Source organism: Haliotis asinina, chromosome 2 (genome assembly GCF_037392515.1).
Source record: "Haliotis asinina isolate JCU_RB_2024 chromosome 2, JCU_Hal_asi_v2, whole genome shotgun sequence".
Classification (NCBI taxonomy): Eukaryota; Metazoa; Mollusca; class Gastropoda; order Lepetellida; family Haliotidae; genus Haliotis; species Haliotis asinina.
The window spans coordinates 5,940,268-5,956,219 of record NC_090281.1 but is presented as its reverse complement, the minus strand read 5'-3'; positions in this window follow the sequence as shown (position 1 = coordinate 5,956,219).

Genomic DNA, 15,952 nt, shown 5'->3' with positions numbered 1-15,952 from the left:
CATAATTCACGATCTTCTGTTGCAGTGTCAAGTGCGTGACTGAAAAGGGCACGAAAACGAGCCTTTAAAAAGTTTATCTCTGATTTCCTTTTCGAAAGTGAACGACCTTTCTCAGTGAGGCACCGACCGCAAAGACCGTAGCGTGTTTCTGTAGAATCATTTAACATTTTCAACACGATTTCATTGCTTGTAAATAGGCTGGTAGAGCTGTCGAAGGCGTCTTTTCTTTTCTGGATTATCCACTATCCTCCGTCCGCCCTCTTAACTTTCTCTCTCTCTCTATCTCACTATCCTATGTGGTCACCCTGCCTCTCTCTATATATATTTCACTATCCTCTGTCCGTCACCCTACCTTTCTCTGTATATCTCACTATTCTCTGTCCGCCACCCTACCTTTCTCTCTATATCTCACAATCCTCCCTACCCTCCCTCTATCTCATAATCCCCCTCCGTCACCCTACCCTTCTCACTATCACTCTGTCCTCCGTTCCTCACCAAACCCTTCTCTTTGTCTCACCATCCACCGTCTGACACCCTACCATGTCCTTCAGTCTACCCTCTCCCTGTCTCACTATCCTCCGATCCTTACCCTCCCCTTCTCTCTGTCTCACTATCACCCGTCCCTTTCTTAAAGTTTACTTTCCCTATCGTCCGTCCGCCTTACCTTTCTCTCTCTATCCTTAGTCACTCACCCTACCTTTTTCTCTCTATCAAGTATTCTCGCCATTCTCTCTTTGTCCCTGGGCCGTTGATGTAGCCTAGTAGTTAAAGCGTTCGCTCGTCACGTCCGGCAAATGAGCCACGCTCATTTCTGGATCCCCTGACTGTGATATTTTCTGAATACTGCTGTAAGCGGCGTAAAATGACTCACTGACTCGCTATCCCTGACTCACTATCCTCCCTCTCCTCACTGTTCTCCCTGTCCAAGTATGACTGCCTTCAGACTACTCTACTTCCACTGCCTTCCGTCTTGCCCAGCGCGATTTCTCTCTAAATTCTAAATACAACAGCAACACTCGAACCCTTGTCCCTTACATCTCATGTACATTTAGTGTCATTATATAACTCTTGAAGTTTCGATTTACTTCGATCACAGTGGTCTTGAGAGGACAATCTGAAAACCTCCACTAGAAATGAGAGTCCTTAGCGGACATTCCCGGACGTACGTGTCTGTAATACGTATGGGTCGTTGCACGGTTATCGCTCCGCGCACATTTTGATAAAACTCTGGATTTGACGGGAGATCCGAGCACATTTGTGTGGCCTGAAACAGGACTTTCCTGTTAACAGTCACGATCTGAAGCCGTTTAGGAGGTGAAGATTGATTACTACAACATCCAGCGTCGTCTCCAACTGCCTCCTTGGAGATCAAAAGGACATGACTAGACGCAAGGCTCTGGAGGAAGGCCAATAGTTACACAGAATCAATATACACCTCTTTGTGTCACTAAAGCTGTTTTGATAAGTATTTGTAAAACAGGTTAATTGTGTCACCTGCCACAGATATTGGTAAGACTACGTGAGGCCAGGCCCAAAATGAGCCACAAACATTAGACATAGGAAGTTCATTCTCTCTCTCTCTCTGTGTGTGTGTGTGTGTGTACCTGCCCGCCTCTGTGTGTATCAATCCACCTCGTGCACAACTGTTTGCCTTAGATTTCCAGTTAGGTTAGGTGTAATCATTCAACCGTGACGATTTGATCTGAACTAATTATCAGGATGGTATCATAGGTACATTACCTTTGATACTCAAGTTATAAAGACTCACAGGATAAGTGTATTACGTCGAAGTACATCACAGTGGTGCCATGTAAATAACTCATCAGCTTGGCAGCGCACGAATCGATGTGGTTGTCGTGTAACGTCATGGTGACTGCCTCTACGATTGGATCCCCTCCATGCAACTTTAAACGTTAACTTCACATCCGCTGACTGTGCCTACTTTATTGTACAAGCTGTGGGACAGAATACTTATGCATGTTTTTACGTAACTATAACATACAGAGGTAGGTGGATTCTCACCAAGGCACTTCAAACTACGGGCCAACATTGAACATTTTCATAGTTCAAACAACAGCATCACTTACCTCAGCTGATTATGACGGAAGGAGTGAGTGAGTGAGTGAGTGAGTTTAGTTTTACGTCGCACTTAGCAATATTCCAGCTATATGGCGACGGTCTGTAAATAATCGAGTCTGGACCAGACAATCCAGTGATCAACAACATGAGCATCGATCTGCGCAATTGGGAACCGATGACATGTGTCAACCAAGTCAGCTAGTCTGACCACCCGATCCCGTTAGTCGCCTCTTACGACAAGCATAGTCGCCTTTATGACGGAAGGAATGACGTTATCATGTTCAGGTGCTGGAATAATCCTGTGATGACCTATTGAGTATTCCAGCACGACGTACAATGGTCCTCGTTTAACAATGTTCGTTTAACAAGGTTATGTAAGAGTGCGCCCAGAAACTAAATTATTAATATGTAGTCCAAATCGTTTTAGAGCAAAATTTTCTTTACTTCCTTTACAGTCCAGAATCATTTCATTCTTTTTGCATGTTGCTGTTTTAAGGTAGGTTTTAAAGTTACGCACATCCGATTCCGTGCGTCCAAAACCCGCACTGAAAATATTTTTTTGTGTTTGTGTTAATTGTTTGCGTTAAAAACGCAGATTTCTCCGTTAACGCGAACGCTGTTTAACACTATTATGTGCATAGCTTTGAGTCTGAGAGCATTCCCCAGCCATACCAGGCAAGGCTGCACTGACCTGCTATTGGGGGTAACTGATATATGCTGTTGAATGTGCATCGCACAACAAACATGTTACACTGCTTTTGCCAACTGATATTATATTACACAGCTGAGGCACAGTCACACAGTCAGTGACGACACCGACCCTGTCTCGTCGGTGTACGATGACACGCAATCTACTGTCAACCAACATGATCAAGCCAAGAATGAGTGAGTGAGTGAGTGAATTAAGTTTGCAACCCGTATAAACTGCTGGTGACTTTACCCAAGGCACACCAGAATATGTGGTTTATTTTTCTAAAGCATGACAAGTGTTGAAAGTAGCGCACGACTGCGAGTATGATTTCCCCGTAACCATCCTTGGGGTGAAAACCATTTTAAGCAATTTAAGACAAAACATCGATCTATAAACGTTATTTTTGCATTTTGATGACTATTGTGGAGTAGTTTGTTTAAGTGAGTGTATCTTTTAAAACAGTGATAAAGATCCTGTATCAAAATGTACATTGTATGTACAAATTAGAAAAAGGGGCAAATGCTCCTCAAAATCTATAGTACGGGTCGGATGTAAACTGATTGAGTCTTTACGTTGCATCCCGAATAATATATGTCGAGTGAAGTTTATATCCAGTCATTCCAAGGGGCCTCACTCGCGCTAAACATTAATCCTCACTCACTAATCTGTGCACAGGCATAGTGCACAAGTTTCCACAGTGAAAACAACAATAACCCTCCCCCACTAATCTCTGATGTTGTTCAATATCTTTCGCTCCGGTAATGTGACTGTTGGGGATGTGACGTAGGATAAGGCTCACGTTCACGGTGATTACACTAAGTGTTGTTGTGACTTACAGAGACTATTGTGTGTCGACACAAGCCATACCTAGTGAGTGCATAGGGTTAAATATATACTGATGGCAGACAAAGTCGATCAGAGGTATTCTCACGTGAGAAACGGTCCTTTATTACTGTCACTGGCAAGAATGGCTTCATCTTCTCGTTCCTTATGCTCGTTATTGATCTGGTACATACACACATACTTTAACACTATGGAATTGAGAAGACAGCTCCTTAAGTTACGTTTGGTGAAACGCGTGGACAGCGGATCGCTTAGCAACAGTCTTATTGTCTGTCGGCTGCTGGATGAAATAAGCACATTTTCCGTTTTAGTTACATTTATACAGAAAAGCTTAATGTGTAGTTTAAACACATCACTTAGTAAACTGCAGCGCACTGTTTTATAAGCAACATAGTCTGTGGTCAAAAAAGACCCGTTTTGTCCTTCATTGCTATAATTTAGGATATAGTTATGCATTTGCATGTGTCTTCATAAAAATCAGGCTTGCTTAATATTTGTATTAACGTGATATAATATCTGACACCGACCTCTGAGATAATTCGGTTTATCTTGGTATATTATCGACATCTGTTGTATGGGAAAAAAATCTGATTTGATTCATTGCCGATTTATCCTCTGACTTGACGCATATGCCGCATAGACTGGAGAACCTAGCGACTCTCTCGCTTAACGAAACGCCGCTGGGCACATTTGTACATCTATTCGATTATCAATAACAGATCGTTGATAAAACAGTCCACGCTTGTTTGTCATACAGATGCTATAAATTCCATGTCCTAAATCGAAACCGTCTCTGTATGTGGAAGAACTGTTGCTTGCCCCATCACTATTTTCTGCAGTTATCAGTGATTTAGGAAAAGGATTTTATAACCTGCATGTATTTATAAGATCCGACCAGCTTCTCGTGTGGTGAGGAGTTCGTACGCATTGCACGTTGCTATACATATCCGAGAACAGGTGTACAGGAACATGTTGATCTGAATTAAAGACTATGTTGGTGCAGTCATCAGTACATTGGGGTTTCGGCGGAATGCCGTTTGGTGTTTTCAAAACTAAGCGCAATACCATAGTTCAAACCATTTTGTAGGCTTCTAGCTTGTGTTATGATCGTGAATCTAGCTGTACCAATATTGTCTTGGTAGGGGTGGCTAACTCTTGATATTGAAACCAGATAGGAAGAGTGCTGCTTATCACAAAACAGAGAATGGCTATTCTTTCTGGATAAGATGAGCAAAGAGTCTCCAAATCGATTAATTCTGACCCCTGCATCATGGTGCCGTAATACAAATTTGTCAGGGATAACATTGTGCTGAAATTTGTTTTCACTTTGTAGGGATTTATTTCAGACGTGTACACTATAACATTAAAAAAGAAGGGAATGATTCATTTTGCAAGCATACCACTAGCCATTACCAGTGCATATAAGAAAAAGTAATTTATATACATAGGTATGAAACAAATCTTTTATGACAAGCATGGGTACCTGAAGGCATATTCTACCCCGGACCTTCACTGTTCTCATCAGCAGAGGGTACATGAATTGCGTATCTGTATAACGCTAGTGTGGCCATTCCCCAAGGACTATTAATCTCAATAGCTAAAGTGTTTCTGGCTTTTATTTGCAGATGAAAACATCAGTTATAACTCTACCTCACTTCTTGAGTTATATAGACCACGGTGTTCAGTAAGCTCCTGCGTGTCTAGGCTAGAGATAACACTCACAGACACCCGTGATGTGGCGGTGACGTCACCATGAGCGATGTAAAAAACAAACCGGTCACCAAACAAATGCGTGATGATCAATAGACCTTGGAACAAAAACGGAAGACTGAAACGAAACAATGCGTCCACTATGTCAAGTTCCTTTTGATTAAAGATTTAACGGACAAACTACTGAACAATACGCATCACCTTCATGGCGCGATCAGCCGCCGTCAAGCAGCATTCATGGGCGTAACTAAGGAAAAATAAATTGTATGCAAATAGCAACAGTACACTAGATAAGTCTAGAGGACCCAGCTCTACAGCCGACGCATACTAAGATGTTGTATATCCTGATTTATCTCAATACTCATCCCTAAAGACAAATTGTACGATTAGTCACAACTTTCTATGGAAATTCCAAAAACAATTTCAATATGTGCAGAGTCTGAAATGATATTGAAGTGTGAATCACCCTTGAACTCAAAACAGATATAACGATTTCAAAGAGAAAGTGATTTAATACATGCGGAAACACAAGTTCAAACTTGTTCAAACAAGTTCAAACTGTTAACATAATGACGTCAGGAGACAGTAATACATGCGGAAACACATGGAAGTTCAAACTGTTAACATAATGACGTCAGGAGACAGTAATACATGCGGAAACACATGAAAGTTCAAACTGTTAACATAATGACGTCAGGAGACAGTAATACATGCGGAAACACATGGAAGTTCAAACTGTTAACATAATGACGTCAGGAGACAGTAATTTTCCTTGTAAGGCAAAACTATAAAGCTATTAAATTCGCAGATGACACTATCAGTGTCAAATTCTAAGTCAGGTGGATATGAAGGAAAGCCAAAGATGTCAGTATGGAGTGTGAGACTCTCTCAGTGGATATGTGAAAAGCCTTTCACGCGTATCAGGGTTGAAATAATAGCAAAAAATATGCTTTTTTGGGTAAATCTACATAAAACATTAAAGATGGACAAAATTGCTGTAACTGAATGCGTACTTTGCGTACTAGAAGTTACGCCCATTGCATACTGTGGGAAGAAGTATTCATTTCCACTGTCATTTGCATTATTGATTTCCAGTGACACTGATACTTTGCAGTACATACCACCAACCTGGTCTCGTTTCAAACATTTTCACATGAAGCAGGGATCACGTCACATTGTAGCAGGGATCACGCCCAATCGCACAGGAGCCTCTATTTGCTGAATATTGCGTCTCTGACATACGTCCGAATCCAGGATTCATCTTCATTATGTTTCCTGGTTTGACAGCACCACAGCTGTGTTCATTTTCAGACATGTAACTGAAACATTACTGTATACCACTCACTCACTCCACACACACACGCACTCATTCACACATCTACCCACACTCACTCACCCACAAAAAAACTCACTCAGGCACCCACGCATCCACTAACCCACACCCACACACTCTCTCGCAAACACACTGACTCACCCACACACACCCACTCAACCACTTACACACACACACACACGCACACCCACTCACCCACAAAAAGTCTCGCTCATACACCCACTCATCCACTCGACAAAACAACAAACACTCACCCATACACTGACAAAGCCACTTATCCCCTCATCCACACACCTACACACCCACTCAACCACTCCCCCACACATCTTCACAGCCACTCACCCACAAACTCACTCGCAGAAACATCCACTCACCCACTCAACTAAGCACCCACACACCTACTCACCACTCGTCCACACAGCAACACACCCACCTGTCAACAAATTAACTCAGCCTCTGACTCATTCACTCTCACTCGCCCATCCAATCACCAACACACAAACTCACCTCCCCCCACCAACACACTAACTCATCAGCTCACCAGGACTCACAAAGACTCCTAGCTCATTCACTCAACCACGTACCAGCTCATTCATTCAAGCACCAGCACACACTCACCCATTCACTCTCACTCGCCAGTCCACTCTCTCACACACACTCTCACTCATACACTCTCCCGCATACCAACTCACTCATCCACACACACACACACACACTCAAGCATTCACGCACCAACACAAACGCTCACTCATTCATCTACCCCCCCCCCACCCCCACCCCCCACTCACTTATTCACCCACTTACACTCACACTCACTCATTCAGCCACCCACAGACATACTCACTTATTCACTCACCTACACACACACTCACTCATTCATCAACACAGCCACTCACTCATTCAATCATTCACACGCATACTTACTCATACACTCACCCACTCATCAACAAACCCACACATTCACTGGTCTGAGCTCTCACTCACTCACCTGCATACGCACTCACTCATTCACTCATCAACACACACACTCACTCATTTACTCACCAATACACACACTCACTCATTCACACCAACCCACACACACGATCATTCACCCCCACACACTCTCACCCATTCACTCACAACAACACACTCACTCATTCACTCACCTGCATACCCACTCAATCATTCACCCAGCAACACACACACTCACTCAGTCACGAACACAACAACTCACTCATTCGGTCATCCACACACATACTTACTCATCCACTCTAGCGATCAATGACAAACCCACTCATTCATCAGCATACCCACTCAATCACTCACTCGCCAACACACACACTCACTCACACAGCAACTCAATCATTCACTCATTCACACACATACTTACTCATCCACTCACCCACTCACCCAAACACACTCATTCACTTACCCACGCACCCACCCACTCATTCACTCACAAACACACACACTCATTCACCCGCACCCGCACCCGAATCCACTCACTCACTCATCGACACACATACTTACTCATCCACTCACTTACTCACCCACAAACCCACTCATTCACTGGCCTACACACTCAATCATTCACTAGCATAAACACTCACTGACTCACTCACCAACACAGACACTCACTCATTTACCCCCTCGCCACCCCCCACCCCCACACACACTCATTCACACTCTCACACACAGTCGATCACACACAGACGAACATTCAACCCCTCACACTCTAACTCATTCCCTCACCCCCACCACACACTCACTCATATACTCACCTGAATACTCACTCACTCATTCACCCACACACCAACTCACTCATTCACTCATCCACACACATACTTACTCATCCACTCATTCACTTACCCACAAACCCACTCATTCACTGGCCTACCCACTCAATTATTCACCAGTATACCCACTCACTCATTCACTTACCAAAACACACATTCACTCACACACACACGATCATTCACCCCTACACACTCTCACCCTTTCACTCACCCTCCCCCACACACACACTCACTCATTCACTCACCTGCATACCCACTCACTTATTCACTCACCAACACACACACTCACTCAGTCATGAACACACCAACTCACTCATTCAATCATCCACACACATACTTACTCATCCACTCACCGACAAACCATCACATTCACTGACCTACCCTCTCAATCATTCACACACACTTACACTCACTCATTCATTCACCCCCACAAACACTAACTCACGCACACACCCTCATTCACGCCCCCACACACTCACTCATTCTCTCACCTACACACGTACTCAGTCATTCACCCACACACATACTCCCTCACTCATTCACTCACATATACACACACTCACCTATTCACTCACGAACACACACACACTCACTCATTCACTCACCAACTCAGAGACTCATTCATTCACCCACACTCACACTTACTCAGTTATCCCCACACACTCACATATTCACTCAACCGCATACCGACTCATTCACTCACCAACACACAGACGCACTCATTCAAACTCACACCAACTCACTGATTTACTCATCCACACAAATACATACTCATCCACTCACGCAAAAACTCACTCATTCACTGACCTACCCAATCAATTACTCACCAACATACCCAATCACCCATTCACTCACCAATACACACAGTCACTCATTTACCCACCCACCAACTCACTAATTCACACACACACACACACACACAAACACTCAACAAAAACACACACTCATTCACCCATACACACACACTCATTCACCCGCACCCGAACCCACTCACACTCATCGACACACATACTTACTCATCCACACAACACCCACAAAAACATTCACTGGCCTCCCCCCTCCACACACACACCCTCACTCAATGCGTTGACCACACGCAGACGATCATTCACAAACACACACACACACCCGCCGCGCTCGCCACCACCCCCCCCCCCCCCCCACACACACACACACTGACTCATTCACACACTCACACACAGTCGAGCACACACAGACGATCATTCACCCCTACACACTCTCACTCATTCACTCACCCAGCACACACACTCACTCATATACTCACCTGCATACTCACTCACTCATTCACCCTCACACCAACTCACTCATTCAATCATCCACACACATACTTACTCATCCACTCATTCACTTACCCTTAAACCCACTCATTCACTGGCCTACCCACTCATTCATTCACCCATCCACACACTCACCCATTCACTAAGCCCCACACACTCATTCACTCACCAATAGACACACTCACTCATTCACTGACCTACACACAGGCTCTTTCACTCATGCACACTCACACTCACTCATTCACCCACACTTACACTCAATCATTCATCGACCCCACACACTCACTCATTCATTCACCAACTACCCAGACTCTCATTCACCAACTACTCATTCACCCACACCGCAACTCACTCATCAGCACACATACGTATTCATCCACTCACCCAGTCACCAACAAACCCGCTCATTCACCGGCCTACCCTTTCAATCATTCACCCGAATACCCACTCACTCATTCACTTACGAAAACACACACTCTCATTCATCCACACACCAACTCATTCATTCACCCCACCACACACTCACGAAAACACACACTCACTCATTCACTCACCCACACACACCCTCATTCATTCACCCACCCGCACACTCACGTTCACTCATTCACACAGACACACACGATCATTCACCCATACACACACTCACTCATTCACTCACCCACCCACACACACACACATTGATTCACACGCTCATTCATCCCCTCATCCTCCCATTCATTCATCCACATACCCACTCGCCCATTCACTCATCCACACACATACTCATTCATCCACTCACCCACCCACCCACAAACCCACTCATTCACTGGCCAACCCACTTAATCACTCACCCACACATACACTCACTCATTCACCCACACTTACACTCAATCATTCATCGCCCCCACACACTCACTCGTTCACTCACCTATACACACACTCTCTCATTTACTCAAGAAAACACACACTCACTCATTCACTCAAGAACACACACACTCACTCTTTCACGCACCAACACAAACACTTTCTCATTCACTCACCAGCACACACACTCATTCACCCACTCACCCTCCCATCCACTCATCTGGATATCCACTCACTCATTCACTAATGCACACACATACTTACTCATCCACTCACCCACAAACCCACTCATTCACTGGCCTACCCAATCAATCATTCACCCGCACACCCACTCACTCATTCACTCAGCCACACACATACTGACCCATTCACCCACAGACATGCTCACTCGCTCACCCACACACACACTCGCTTATTCACCCACACATCAACTCACTCATTCACTCACCCACATACACAATCGCTCATTCACCCACTCACCTGCCCAACCACTCACCCACACATCCACTCACACATTCACTCATCCACACACATACTTACTCATCCACTCACCCACTCACCCACAAACCCACTCATTCACTGGCCTACTCACTCAATCACCCGCTCGCCCGCAAACGCACACACCCTCATTCAGTCACTGACTCACCCACCTACCCTCTCACTCACTCATCCACCCACATGTTCCTTCCAACAGCATCTAGAGAAAACAAAGCCCTACAGAATCTTCAGCTTGATCTGAACTACTCTACATTTGCATGACCCGATGGGGCATATCTCACAAACAGCGGGTTGACTTCTTCAAATAGGGGAGCGGAGAATGTTAAACGGTGACCTTGTCATGGCTCTCGGACATGTTTACAATCAGCTGACAAAGGTGCATCCCTTGAGCATAACAGCCCCAACCAGTTGTAACACGGTCATGTAAAGCATCAGCATTAACTTGATCAGGTCAGGCTGAACAAAGCTGTATTAAGCTGTATTGTGTCTTCAGAGGCGACGTTTGTGTGTTCAGTGGTGTGTTAACGTCCCCCGCTGACGATGACGAACGGCGTGGTCTAGTGATGGGTCACGTAATACACTGCAACAGCGGGATTCCAGAACACGGTTTCACAGTACTCGCGATGAACGTTTTTCCCTCATGGATGGTTGGTGTTTGTTGAAGTGAACCAAGTTCTTCATATACTATCGGGTCGAGCCAGTGCGGCTTGGCTGAATGTAGGTTCAACTTGGTTGAACTGGGTTTGTTTTTATTATATATAATCATAGAGTGGAGTCCAACCATAAGTATAAGTGCAATAAACATAGTACTACAACATGCGCAACAACATGACATGTGTACAATTTGATTCCATATTATCACCAAAGTGGCAGGTAGTAGTTTACATCACGAAATATACCATTGAATAATTTAAAGTGGTAGACCATGTAGTTTTTACATGTCATGATCATATGTATGACTTCAACTCATTAAGTAATTATAGCTTAAAGGCAAATGTGGAAATGAATGGTGAAACGTTATCAATTGTTTACAATGCCTAATACGTGTAAGCCAGGGCAGATGGGCATCGGTTCTGTTTAGCATGTAGTAGATTACTACTGTTCCGCATGGCATCAACGGTTTGTTTTGTGGTTGGTTGTTTAACGCCGCACTGAGCAATATTCCAGCCACATGGCGTTGGTCTGTAAATATCGATTCTGGGCCAGACAACCAGTCATTAACGTCATGAGAATCGAACCACGCAAATGGGATACGATCACATTGTCTGACCGTTCGATCCCGTTTGTCGCTTCTCGATATTTGTCGATATTCATTCTCGCGAGATATGACATACCTGGAACGTCTTTGGCCAGCAGTATTGGACCAGTATCGATTATCTAAAATGAAATTATTTTGGAACCCTTACGTTAGTGTAGAAAGCTGAATGTCTTTGTGATCTTTGAGGCTTTACGATCTATCCTGAGGTAATGGTCAGAAATACAGGACCGTCATTCCCTGACAGTGATACGTGTTTGGCTAGTGTTTTTTTTCTAGTCTGAGCCGTGATGATCCTGGATGGAGTAGGTGTTCAGCAACCCATGATTGCCATAAAAGGCGACTTTGCTTGTGGTAAATGGCGACTAACGGGATCGGGTGGTCACACTCGCTGACTTGGTCGACACATGTAATCGGTTCCCACTTGCGCAGGCCGATGCTCATGCTGTTGATCACTGGATTGTCTGGTTGAGATTCGGTTATACAGAGACTGTCACTATATAGCTGAAATATTGCTGAGATCGGCGTAAAACTAAACAGACTCACTCATTTTCTAGTGGGGATACTTGATGCTGGAATATAGTCACATTAGGTGAAGCGGCTGTACAATCTCAATCTCTGACGGGATTAAACGTGAAACGATTGAGTTTGTGTGAAGATTACAAATTATGTTTTGAATATATTGACGGGAGTATTTGTACAGCAATACAAAATATGTGAAAGCTCCTTAAAGATCTCATCTACGGCTAAACGTGTGAATCGCATATATAGTCTGGTTCATAATTATTGAGAATTTTTCTTCTTACTTTGAGCTATCCTAACACCTCAACTGATTCACTGATACTTAAAACTATGTAATGGTATAAGGGAGGTAACTCATCTTGGCCTACTGAGTATAGTACAATCAGAGTTACCTCCCCTGAATTTGTAGCAGACGTCATTTTCCTCAGCACTGTCAACAATGTCTGCTGAAGATAAAAGAAGGTTGATTTTTGAGTTGTGTAATCAAGGAATTGATGATGTAAATACATTGGCAGAGAGAACAGGAACTCCTCTTTCTACTGTGTATAGGATTAGGAAGAATTTTAAAGAGGGAAAGGATTTGGGGCACCAGAAAAGAGCAGGGAGCCCCAGAAAATTGGACTTCTCAGATCGCGTCCGGCTGGGAATTTTAGCGTCTAAAAAGCAAAGGGCAAGCATCAGGTATGAAATGATAGAAAGGGGATCAACAGTTGTATCAAAATCTACAGTTAGAAGAAATTTGATTGATCTTAGATGGGAGAAAAAGACTGGAATTCCTTCTCCTCTCATGAAACAAGAACATAAAGACAGGCGTGTTGAGTGGTGTTTGGCACATGAAAACTTTGACTGGGAAAATGTGATTTGTACTGATGAAAGCTCAATATGGGTATATCCCAATAATGTGAAAATATGGACAAAGTCTGCGTCAGCACCGTTGTATCGACGACCTAAATACAGCCCAAAGTGTCATGTATGGGGAGGGATATCCTTATTAGGAACGACCCCGCTGTGTGTGTTTGAGGGAAATCTGACAAGTCAACGCTACACTAACATATTAGATAATTTTCTCCTTCCAAGTGCACATGTGTTTTATGGAAATGACTGGATTTTGCAGCAAGATAATGATCCTAAACACACCGCAAAACATGCCAAGCAGTGGTTTCAGGAGAAAAATGTGACTGCATTACCATTTCCTGCATATAGTCCTGACTTAAATCCCATTGAGAACATTTGGGGGATGATGAAGGAATGTGTGAATCAAAAGGGGTTGACAAAAATTGAAGACATGAAGAGAGAAGTGGTCCGATACTGGGACAGCATAACTCACGAGACACTAACCTCTCTGATAGGAAGTATGCCTACCCGTCTTGGACTGTGCCGTGAAGCTCAAGGAGACTTGATAAAATATTAAATTGTTACCTACACAACATGAAAAGGTCAGTTCAGTTTCACAATACATTCAATTTTATCTGATTTGTTCTCGTTTAATAATATGAAATGCTTTAGCTATTCTCAATAATTTTGAGTCATACTGTACCACCCACACATACGAGTGGAAATTAAAACCAAATCAATTTTTAAATACTTAGCATTACTTTATTTTACAAACTCTTTGAGTCAAATAACCACAGCTTACCTAGCTTAGCAAACACAACATTCATTAGTTATGAATCTGCAGATTGTATTTGCGGTTTTTTTTTCAAATTCCAGACTATGAACATATGACAACGCGAGTCTAGTTCAAGGGAGGTAACTGACACAAGCAATACACTCGTACAATATGTTATAGCACAACTAGTACTCTTATACGTATTTAAGCTCTTTAAGCTCTTTTAGCTTATGTCAAACACCACTGAAGTTTATTAAGAAATCTGACATGCTCTGGTTGTATTGAAGACTCACAGACGCATATGGACGACTTTGACGGTTTGTAGACGGAAGTGTCAAATATAATGGGCGGTATCAAAGCGACGCATGTTCAGACCGCAGTCATCTTATTAAGTCCATCGAGAAAACAGAGAATAAGCATGTTCTGCAGTCAGCAAAGGTGAATATAAACGTTGTAGTCGATATTATTTTACCAGTTAATGTCCGATAGATAGGAGCATGGTGTTATTACTAAATTGGTGTTTCTCACCCGGTCTCCAGTTATACAGTAACCACCGCGTTTACATTTTCTGACATACGCTGTCAGCACCACCGTGTTACTGGATCCCACACTGACAGATAGCAGCAGTTATGCAGGTAGTCCGGCACTGAGACGGACATAGAGACAGACAAAAATTCATTTGAGTCTCCCCTCAGCATCACAAGTGTACATAGAACAAAATATTAAAATGTTGCGTGAATCTTTGCAGATGTATGAGAGACTACATAACATATAACACAACAAAACTAGAGGAATGTAGGATAGATAATAATATTTACAGCACAAATTTATGAGTATGAAAGAGCATGTATTCACCGTAATATACGAATCCGGTTTTGGTTGTTTTGAAAGGCACTTGTGGACTGGACAAAAAAAACCTGATCCTCTCAACATCACTAAATGACAAAAGCTATCAACTGCTCACACTTACAGTAAAGGGTATCTCTACCAAGAGACATCGTCAGTGCAATAGAACATGACATTCGTGTACAGCAGAAACATGTTCTTTCCTTGAGAGGGGTACACATATCGTCCAGGCTGCCGTTCCACTAACCGATCTTATCTAAGACCAGTCTTAGCAAATTACGCCAATTTTACAATCGTCTTACCTAAAGGATACACCCATTCCGCTCACTGATCTTAGGCCGATCGAAACCGGTGCCGATCTTACGATCCGATTCTAGCTACAATCGACACCCTTTCGTGGGAGAGAAAAAGAAATGCGAGACACGAGTTATCCCCCCAGTCATGCACACGACGTGTGCTTGGAACAACAGCTTTGGAACACACCACCCACCCCTACCCTCCAAATATGCGGACGTGAAATCTAGTATACAGTAGTTGGCCTTCGTTTCTTTAGTGAAAGTTCCATAGACTTGCATGTTAATTAACTCTTGCAAGAATAATTTTCATAAATGTAGTTCCTTAGCTTCCAACTGTGAAATCACCTACAT